This window comes from Xenopus tropicalis, chromosome 7 (genome assembly GCF_000004195.4).
Source record: "Xenopus tropicalis strain Nigerian chromosome 7, UCB_Xtro_10.0, whole genome shotgun sequence".
In the NCBI taxonomy this organism is placed as follows: domain Eukaryota; kingdom Metazoa; phylum Chordata; class Amphibia; order Anura; family Pipidae; genus Xenopus; species Xenopus tropicalis.
In genome coordinates, this window is record NC_030683.2 from 8,012,296 (window position 1) to 8,020,652 (window position 8,357).

Sequence of the window (8,357 nt, forward strand, 5' to 3'; positions counted from 1 at the left end):
AGTAATGATGTGCCCCCCTGCTACTGCCCCCAGTAATGATGTGCCCCCCCCGCCCCTCCCCCCAGTAATGATGTGCCCCCCCTGCTACTGCCCCCAGTAATGATGTGCCCCCCTGCTACTGCCCCCAGTAATGATGTGCCCCCCCTGCTACTGCCCCCAGTAATGATGTGCCCCCCCTGCTACTGCCCCCAGTAATGATGTGCCCCCCCTGCTACTGCCCCAGTAATGATGTGCCCCCCCCTGCTACTGCCCCCAGTAATGATGTGCCCCCCTGCTACTGCCCCCAGTAATGATGTGCCCCCCCTGCTACTGCCCCCAGTAATGATGTGCCCCCCCCTGCTACTGCCCCCAGTAATGATGTGCCCCCCTGCTACTGCCCCCAGTAATGATGTGCCCCCCCTGCTACTGCCCCCAGTAATGATGTGCCCCCCTGCTACTGCCCCCAGTAATGATGTGCCCCCCTGCTACTGCCCCCAGTAATGATGTGCCCCCCTGCTACTGCCCCCAGTAATGATGTGCCCCCCTGCTACTGCCCCCAGTAATGATGTGCCCCCCTGCTACTGCCCCCAGTAATGATGTGCCCCCCCTGCTACTGCCCCCAGTAATGATGTGCCCCCCTGCTACTGCCCCCAGTAATGATGTGCCCCCCTGCTACTGCCCCCAGTAATGATGTGCCCCCCTGCTACTGCCCCCAGTAATGATGTGCCCCCCTGCTACTGCCCCCAGTAATGATGTGCCCCCCTGCTACTGCCCCCAGTAATGATGTGCCCCCCTGCTACTGCCCCCAGTAATGATGTGCCCCCCCCGCTACTGCCCCCAGTAATGATGTGCCCCCCCTGCTACTGCCCCCAGTAATGATGTGCCCCCCTGCTACTGCCCCCAGTAATGATGTGCCCCCCCTGCTACTGCCCCCAGTAATGATGTGCCCCCCCTGCTACTGCCCCCAGTAATGATGTGCCCCCCCTGCTACTGCCCCCAGTAATGATGTGCCCTCCTGCTACTGCCCCCAGTAATGATGTGCCCCCCCCTGCTACTGCCCCCAGTAATGATGTGCCCCCCTGCAACTGCCCCCAGTAATGATGTGCCCCCCCCTGCTACTGCCCCCAGTAATGATGTGCCCCCCTGCTACTGCCCCCAGTAATGATGTGCCCCCCCTGCTACTGCCCCCAGTAATTAAAGGGCACCTATCACCCGAAGATTTCCTTCTACAATGGTTTGCTCTGACTTTGCAGTTACAGGAACTGACCAGTAGGTGGCAATGTTAACAAAATTCATGATATTGGCAGATAAAGCCCTAAATAGCTCTGAAACTGATTTAAATAAATTGCAGAAATGCTTCAAAAAGCACCCTGAGCAATTATACAATAAATTGTCAAGGTTTACTTATCCTTTAAGGTCCAACCAAGCAGATTATTAGGCGCAACAGTGTTGCTGCTGCAGGTAAAAGAGAGACTGAGCTTATTCTTCTAAACAGAACATTTCTGAGCCAGAGAGGGGAGGGCTGTATGTTAGTAGCGAGTACCTGGGGTGGGACACTGTTAGTTTATGGAGGGGTGAATGGGGGTGATTGTCGCTCTAAAGGGATCTGTTTAGTCTTTAGCATTTTGTTGTTACTGGGGAAGGGGGAACAGTAAATATAGAGCAGTTGGCCAGGTTTGGGCACAGTGGGCAGGGAACCCTGTGTATAGGGGTTTAGGAGGAGCCGGGAGGCATAAAGGCTTCTCCCAAGCAGCTTCCTACTGCACATAGACTAGAGCTCAGCTGTAGAACTACAACTCCCAACATTCATAGGGGATTAAGGACCAGGTGCTGGAGGCAGGTTTTGCTTCCCTTCCCACAGCAATAACGTGATCCCCATAGCCAACCAATCCCAAGCAAGGAACTCCAAGCTCAATAATGGAGGGCCCATAGCCAACCAATCCCATGCAAGGAACTCCAAGCTCAATAATGGAGGGCCCATAGCCAACCAATCCCATGCAAGGAACTCCAAGCTCAAAAATGGAGGGCCCCATAGCCAACCAATCCCATGCAAGGAACTCCAAGCTCAATAATGGAGGGCCCATAGCCAACCAATCCCATGCAAGGAACTCCAAGCTCAATAATGGAGGGCCCATAGCCAACCAATCCCAAGCAAGGAACTCCAAGCTCAATAATGGAGGGCCCATAGCCAACCAATCCCATGCAAGGAACTCCAAGCTCAATAATGGAGGGCCCATAGCCAACCAATCCCATGCAAGGAACTCCAAGCTCAAAAATGGAGGGCCCCATAGCCAACCAATCCCATGCAAGGAACTCCAAGCTCAATAATGGAGGGCCCATAGCCAACCAATCCCATGCAAGGAACTCCAAGCTCAATAATGGAGGGCCCATAGCCAACCAATCCCATGCAAGGAACTCCAAGCTCAAAAATGGAGGGCCCCATAGCCAACCAATCCCATGCAAGGAACTCCAAGCTCAATAATGGAGGGCCCATAGCCAACCAATCCCATGCAAGGAACTCCAAGCTCAATAATGGAGGGCCCATAGCCAACCAATCCCAAGCAAGGAACTCCAAGCTCAATAATGGAGGGCCCATAGCCAACCAATCCCATGCAAGGAACTCCAAGCTCAATAATGGAGGGCCCATAGCCAACCAATCCCATGCAAGGAACTCCAAGCTCAAAAATGGAGGGCCCCATAGCCAACCAATCCCATGCAAGGAACTCCAAGCTCAACAACAGAGGGCCCCTTAGCCAACCAATCCCAAGCCTTTATTCCCCCCTAGTGATCCGTAAACTGCCATTGGTGGGCGGGTTCCCTGGGAAGGGAAGTCTGTAATTTTTGGGGTACAGGGAAGTGCCCCACTGGGGCAGTGCATGCTGGAGTGGTTTTGCGCCATGGCGAGGGTATTACGATTTAACCCTATGCATACAGTATCCTATGAGAATATGGAGGTTCCCCAGCCCCCCTCTGCTGTGATCCTCCCTGTTAGTAGAACTCTATCTGATGCACAAAACAATGCATCATGGGTAGCTTTAAAACCCCCAAGTCTAAACTGATAGAAGAATCACATGACACACAGCTCATTAGCAGTCGGATGGGCGGAGTTATGTCAATTTAACAGCTTTACGTTTTAATTCTGACACCTGAAAAATGCAGTTCTGGGGATGTGGGACCCATTATCCAGAAAGCTCAGGATTCTTACCGGGTTTTTGTGCATTTCTAATGATTCAGACAATAAATACGTAGTCTCCTTAAAGAGTTTCCAACACATACCTTTAACCCTTTCACTGCCAGCCTTTTTTGACAAAGAGGAACAGTTTTTGAACATTTTGCACTGTTTCACTTTAGGGGCCTTTCCTCGGGGGGACTTTTAGTTTACCCAGGACAACCTATTTAAATCATTTGTCATTATTCATCCTACATGTTTATTGCAAAACTTCAATAAAATGTTTAAAAAATATGGTAGAATGTTTGTGTAGTTCCAATTCTGTAACAAGATATCAGCTTCTAAATGTCTAAAAAATGAAAAAAATATTTTCCATAATATAAACACATATACCAGAAACAAAAATTATTTTATGCATGAAAATACACCTGATGTGGAAAGTCCCATGTCTCCTAAATGCGCCAATACCAAATATATATAGTTTTATGGAGATTTCTCACTTGTATAGGTCCCAAACTCCCAGCAGTACAGAAGGTTTATTCCAGAAGTACGTTTTTGGAAAGAACAGATTCTGGGGAATCCAGAATAGGTAGAACTGTCTGTCTGCTCCAAACTACCAAGTTGCAATGCTTTCCTAAAGTTACTGATTTTTACCAAAATTTGTGAAATTTTTTAAAAATCGCTTCAAAGCTTCCAGTGATAGTATCTTATCTCCTACAGGTCATAAAGTAACCAGATAAACCCCCCTAAATATGAACGCCAGGGGTCCCCTGAACAGTTTGATGCCCAATATGCACAGGTTTAGCTAAGTATGTGGCATGTAGGGGCCCAATGGGAACCCCCATATGTACTGTCATTTCTGTCATTTCAGCTCCTGCAAAATCAACACATTTACATCATTATATGTGGGATAAAGCTACTAAAAAGTACATTCACCCCAGAAAACCATATATTTTTGGAAAGTACACATTCCCCTGAATCTATAATGGGTACCCATGTCTATCTACTCCAAAGTACCAAGCCACAAAGCCTTCCTAAAGTTGGCAATTTTGATAGCATTTCCAAAAATCACCTCAAAACTTCCCTTATGCAGCAACTTATCTCCTACAGGCCGTTAGGCAGCCATATAAACCCCCTCAGTATGAAGCCCAGAGGCTACTGAACAGTTTGAAGCCCACTGTACATAGGTTTATCAAAGCACATGGCACTTAGAGACCCCAAATATACCCTGTGCCACTAATTCCATGGCTTATCTTTACCTAATTCATAAGCACATGGCAGTTTTATGAGGGGTAGAAGCTGCAGAACTGTAGGGTGACCCCTGAAAACCCTATATTTTTGGAAAGTACACATTCTGACAAATCCAACAAGGGTAAAGAGTCCTTTCTACACCAAGTAACAAAGTCTGCGGTATGTACTGACCCCAAAATGAAAATAGCGCATATGGATTTCTCGCCAACTCCGCTTTTGCACACAGAGCCCCCTGTCAGCGTATTATGTGCCGTAACCCCCCTAACTATACAGTGACCCCCAGAAAACCATATATTTTTGGAAAGTACACATTCTGACAAATCCAACAAGGGTAAAGAGTCCGTTCTACACCAAAGTAACAATCTGCAAAGCTTTCATAAAGTTAGTGGTTTTTATGACATTTCAGAAAATAGTATAAAAATGTTGCAATTTGCCGCTTTTATCTCACACAATTTCTTGCGTACAAAGGCAAGTCACCCCAAATAGGAACACCAGAGGCCTACTGAACAGTTTGATGCCCAACATGCATAGATATACCAAAGTCTGCGGTATGTACTGACCCCAAAATGAAAATAGCGCATAAGGATTTCTCACCTGCCAACTCAGCTTTTGCACACAGAGCCCCCTGTCAGTGTATTATGTGCCGTAACTTCCCCTAACTATACAGAGACCCCCAGAAAACCATATATTTTTGGAAAGTACACATTCTGATGAAATCAAAATAGGTAAAGTTATTTTTGTACACCAAAGTTACACATGGCAAAGCTACGCTAAAATCAGATCAGGAACACTGATATAGGGATAAAAATGCAATAAAATATAGATAGATAGAACTATATGTCTCCTTCCTGGGAAACTCTGAGGTCCTCCTTTGACCCGGACTCCCAGCAACTCCCGGTACCTTGCCTCTCCCTTGGGGTAGCTGCTTACCAGGCAGTTGAGGATTCTCAGTATATGAACAGCCAAGACACCGGTTAAAATGGTGAACCAGATGAACTTGCTTTATTGTTGATGCAGGCAGAACACTTCAGAGGATGTCACACAGACGGCTCGCACACTCTCTCTTTGGGCTACCCCGCTATCTCTGCCCGTTCTCTCTAGCCTGCCTGTCACTCCTAGAGTGACCTATTGCAGTACCTCCTGTACTAGAACTAGCCTGTTGTGCGCCTCTTTACAAGAGGTAGTCCCAGGACTAAAGCCGGCCATACACGCACTGATGATATTGTAGGGAACCCCGTTTCGTACGATATTCGGTGCGTGTATGGCAAGTCGGCGAGTCGACCAATATCGCAGGAGGCTGCTGGTATCGGTCAACTCACCGATCGGCCAGGTTAAAAGATTTTGATCGGGGGCCATAGAAGGCACCTGAGCAAAATCTGCCGTCAGGGCTGAATCGGCAGAAGGAGGTAGAAATCTTATTGTTTCTACCTCCTTATCTGCCGTTTCAGCCCTGAACGTTAGTGGCGGATTGTACAAACGCAGGGTCTGCTTTTGTGGTTGTTAGCCACTGGTCCCTTGTGATCATTAACAGGGTACATAGCTGGACAATTACGTAGTATAACTGGTGTATTGGTGTGCAGAACTGATATTGCAGCCTGCAGTTGGTAAAGAGTACTAGACTGACAGTCCGTGGATAAGGAAAGCAATATGGCAGCTATAGAAACTTTATTTGAAGTATTCTCTTTCTACCAAATGTCTTATTCTAAAAAAGATCTCCACTTAATGCACCTTGAATATTCTCTTTCAGCAAGAGAAGGAGGAACAGCACCAGATCGCTATCTCGGCCTACCAGAAGAACTCCCGGAAGGAACACCAGCGCATCCTCGCCCGTCGCCAGACTATAAAAGAGCGTAAGGAACGCCTGGAGAACCTGAACATCCAGCGAGAGAAAGAAGAGATGGAGCAAAAGGAAGCGGAGCTACAGAAAGTGCGCAAAGCCGAGGAGGAGAGGCTGCGCCAAGAGGCCAAAGGGAGGGAGAAGGAGCGCATTTTGCAGGAGCACGAGCAAATCAAAAAGAAAACCGTGCGAGAGCGGCTGGAGCAGATCAAAAAGACTGAGCTTGGTGCTAAACTTTTAAGAACATTGATATAGAAGTAAGCAGGCATGGAACCCCCCCTGCATTGTATGCTTTATTAGTGCTGTTAGGGGTCCAAGGAGGCTCTTGTCATTCAGTTTACAGATCGCTAGTTGTAGGTAGAAATATTAGGTGGACAGTAAATAAATAAAAGGGCAGTAACGCTAAATACCAATGTTGCCCAACTGGCAGGAATACTGTCATGGGAAACATGCTCTTTTCAAAACCCATCAGTTTATAGAGCTTTTCCAGCAGAATCCTGCATTGTAATCTGTTTTTCCCATGGGGCTAGCCATATTCTTCATTTCCCAGGGTGCCACAGCCATGTGACCTGTGCTCTGATAAACTTCAGTCACACTTTACTGCTGCGCTGCAAGTTGGAGTGATGTCCCCTCACCCCCCAGCTCCCAGTAGGTTTTAGAATAGCACTCAATAGAAAGAAATCCAAGTCCGCCTTGGGACTCCTCCAGTTACATGGGAGTAGGAGAAACAATAGGCTAGCTGAAAGCAGTTCTAATGTGTAGCGCTGGCTCCTTCTGAAAGCTCAGACTCAGGCACACTTTACTGCTGCGCTGCAAGTTGGAGTGATATCCCCCCCCCTCACCCCCAGCAGCCGATCAGCAGAACAATGGGAAGGGAGCAAGATAGCAGCTCCCAGTAGGTATCAGAATAGCACTCAATAGTAAGAAATCCAAGTCCGGCTTGGGACTCCTCCAGTTACATGGGAGTAGGAGAAACAATAGGTTAGCTGAAAGCAGTTCTAATGTGTAGCGCTGGCTGAAAGCTCAGACTCAGGCACAATGCACTGAGATGGCGCCTACACACCAATATTACAGCTACAAATACATTTGTTGGTTCAAGAATAAAAGTTTAAATGCTATTTGCTATGTAAACGGTTTAATTTAGAAATAAAAAAGACCCCATAAATATCATGACAGAAGCACAACTCCTCTGGTGCTGAAGGGTCATAGGCCAGGTTATCCTCCTCCATTTATAGAATGGGTTCTCACAAAGTCTGAGGCCCCATTGTTATTTAACATATCCCAGTTCTCTGAAACGGAAGCTTCCATTCTCTAAATACCTCTCTTCTCTACAATTTAATTCTTCACAGAATCTTGAAGAACTGGATCCAGACTTCATTATGGCTAAACAGGTGGAGCAGTTGGAGAAGGAAAAGAAAGAGCTCCAAGAACGTCTGAAGAATCAGGAAAAGGTGGGTTCTGTATTGCTGCGGGCTTATTGGATTCTCTGATTGGCCTCTTCCCACGAAGATAGGTTGATGGTCAGTGTTTCTGCTTTTATTATGATCAATGTGTTTGGTCCGAATGTGCCCATGATTAAAGCTGACATAGGGTTGCTATGGGAGGTTCACCCTGACAGCAGCCCCGTAAAGCTTTTTTTCCTTATTACCCTGATTCTGCAATATTGTAGCCAGTATTGTAAGCCAGTGAGACTCTAGCTGCCCAATGACAAGCAGGCTTATTTAACTCCAGGTTGGACTCTCATGTTTCTGCTGTAGATTGAACCAACTGCCAACGAGTATGGCAACTGATTACGAACGATTAGTCAAAGCCTGCCTTTTCCCACGCACTGTTCGTAATCAGTTGCCATACTCGTTGGCAGTTGGTTCCATTCCGGTGCTATAGAAACCCCCTTACAGGGCACCTAGCACCAGATAGGTGCCCTTTAACATTGGAGCTAATGAGCTAAGAGAGGGTGACTAGTAATTAACGAGACTCCTGTCCTGTTGGTCTCACCCCGACAGTCCCCTTGTTGCAGGATATCATGACCATGGCTTTCCTCGCTTCGTTATTGCAGTGAGTGTCGTACTTGTCGCCACTTCTATAGTACAGCATGATCCAGTCGCCTGTGGGAAAGGGAGG

The 8,357-nt window shown here is 47.4% G+C and overlaps 1 long non-coding RNA gene across 2 annotated transcripts; it reads left to right on the forward strand.

The window, feature by feature from the left end:
• Nucleotides 1–1,151: 1,151 nt before the first annotated feature.
• On the forward strand, nucleotides 1,152–7,656 carry LOC105946649. Of its 2 annotated transcripts, XR_004223517.1 has the most exons (3): nucleotides 1,152–1,248; nucleotides 6,147–6,493; nucleotides 7,586–7,656. It is a non-coding gene; the product is annotated as an uncharacterized LOC105946649 (long non-coding RNA). The 2 variants fall into 2 exon arrangements; XR_001170119.3 differs by lacking the exon at nucleotides 1,152–1,248 and having other exon boundaries at nucleotides 5,848–6,493.
• Nucleotides 7,657–8,357: the final 701 nt, after the last annotated feature.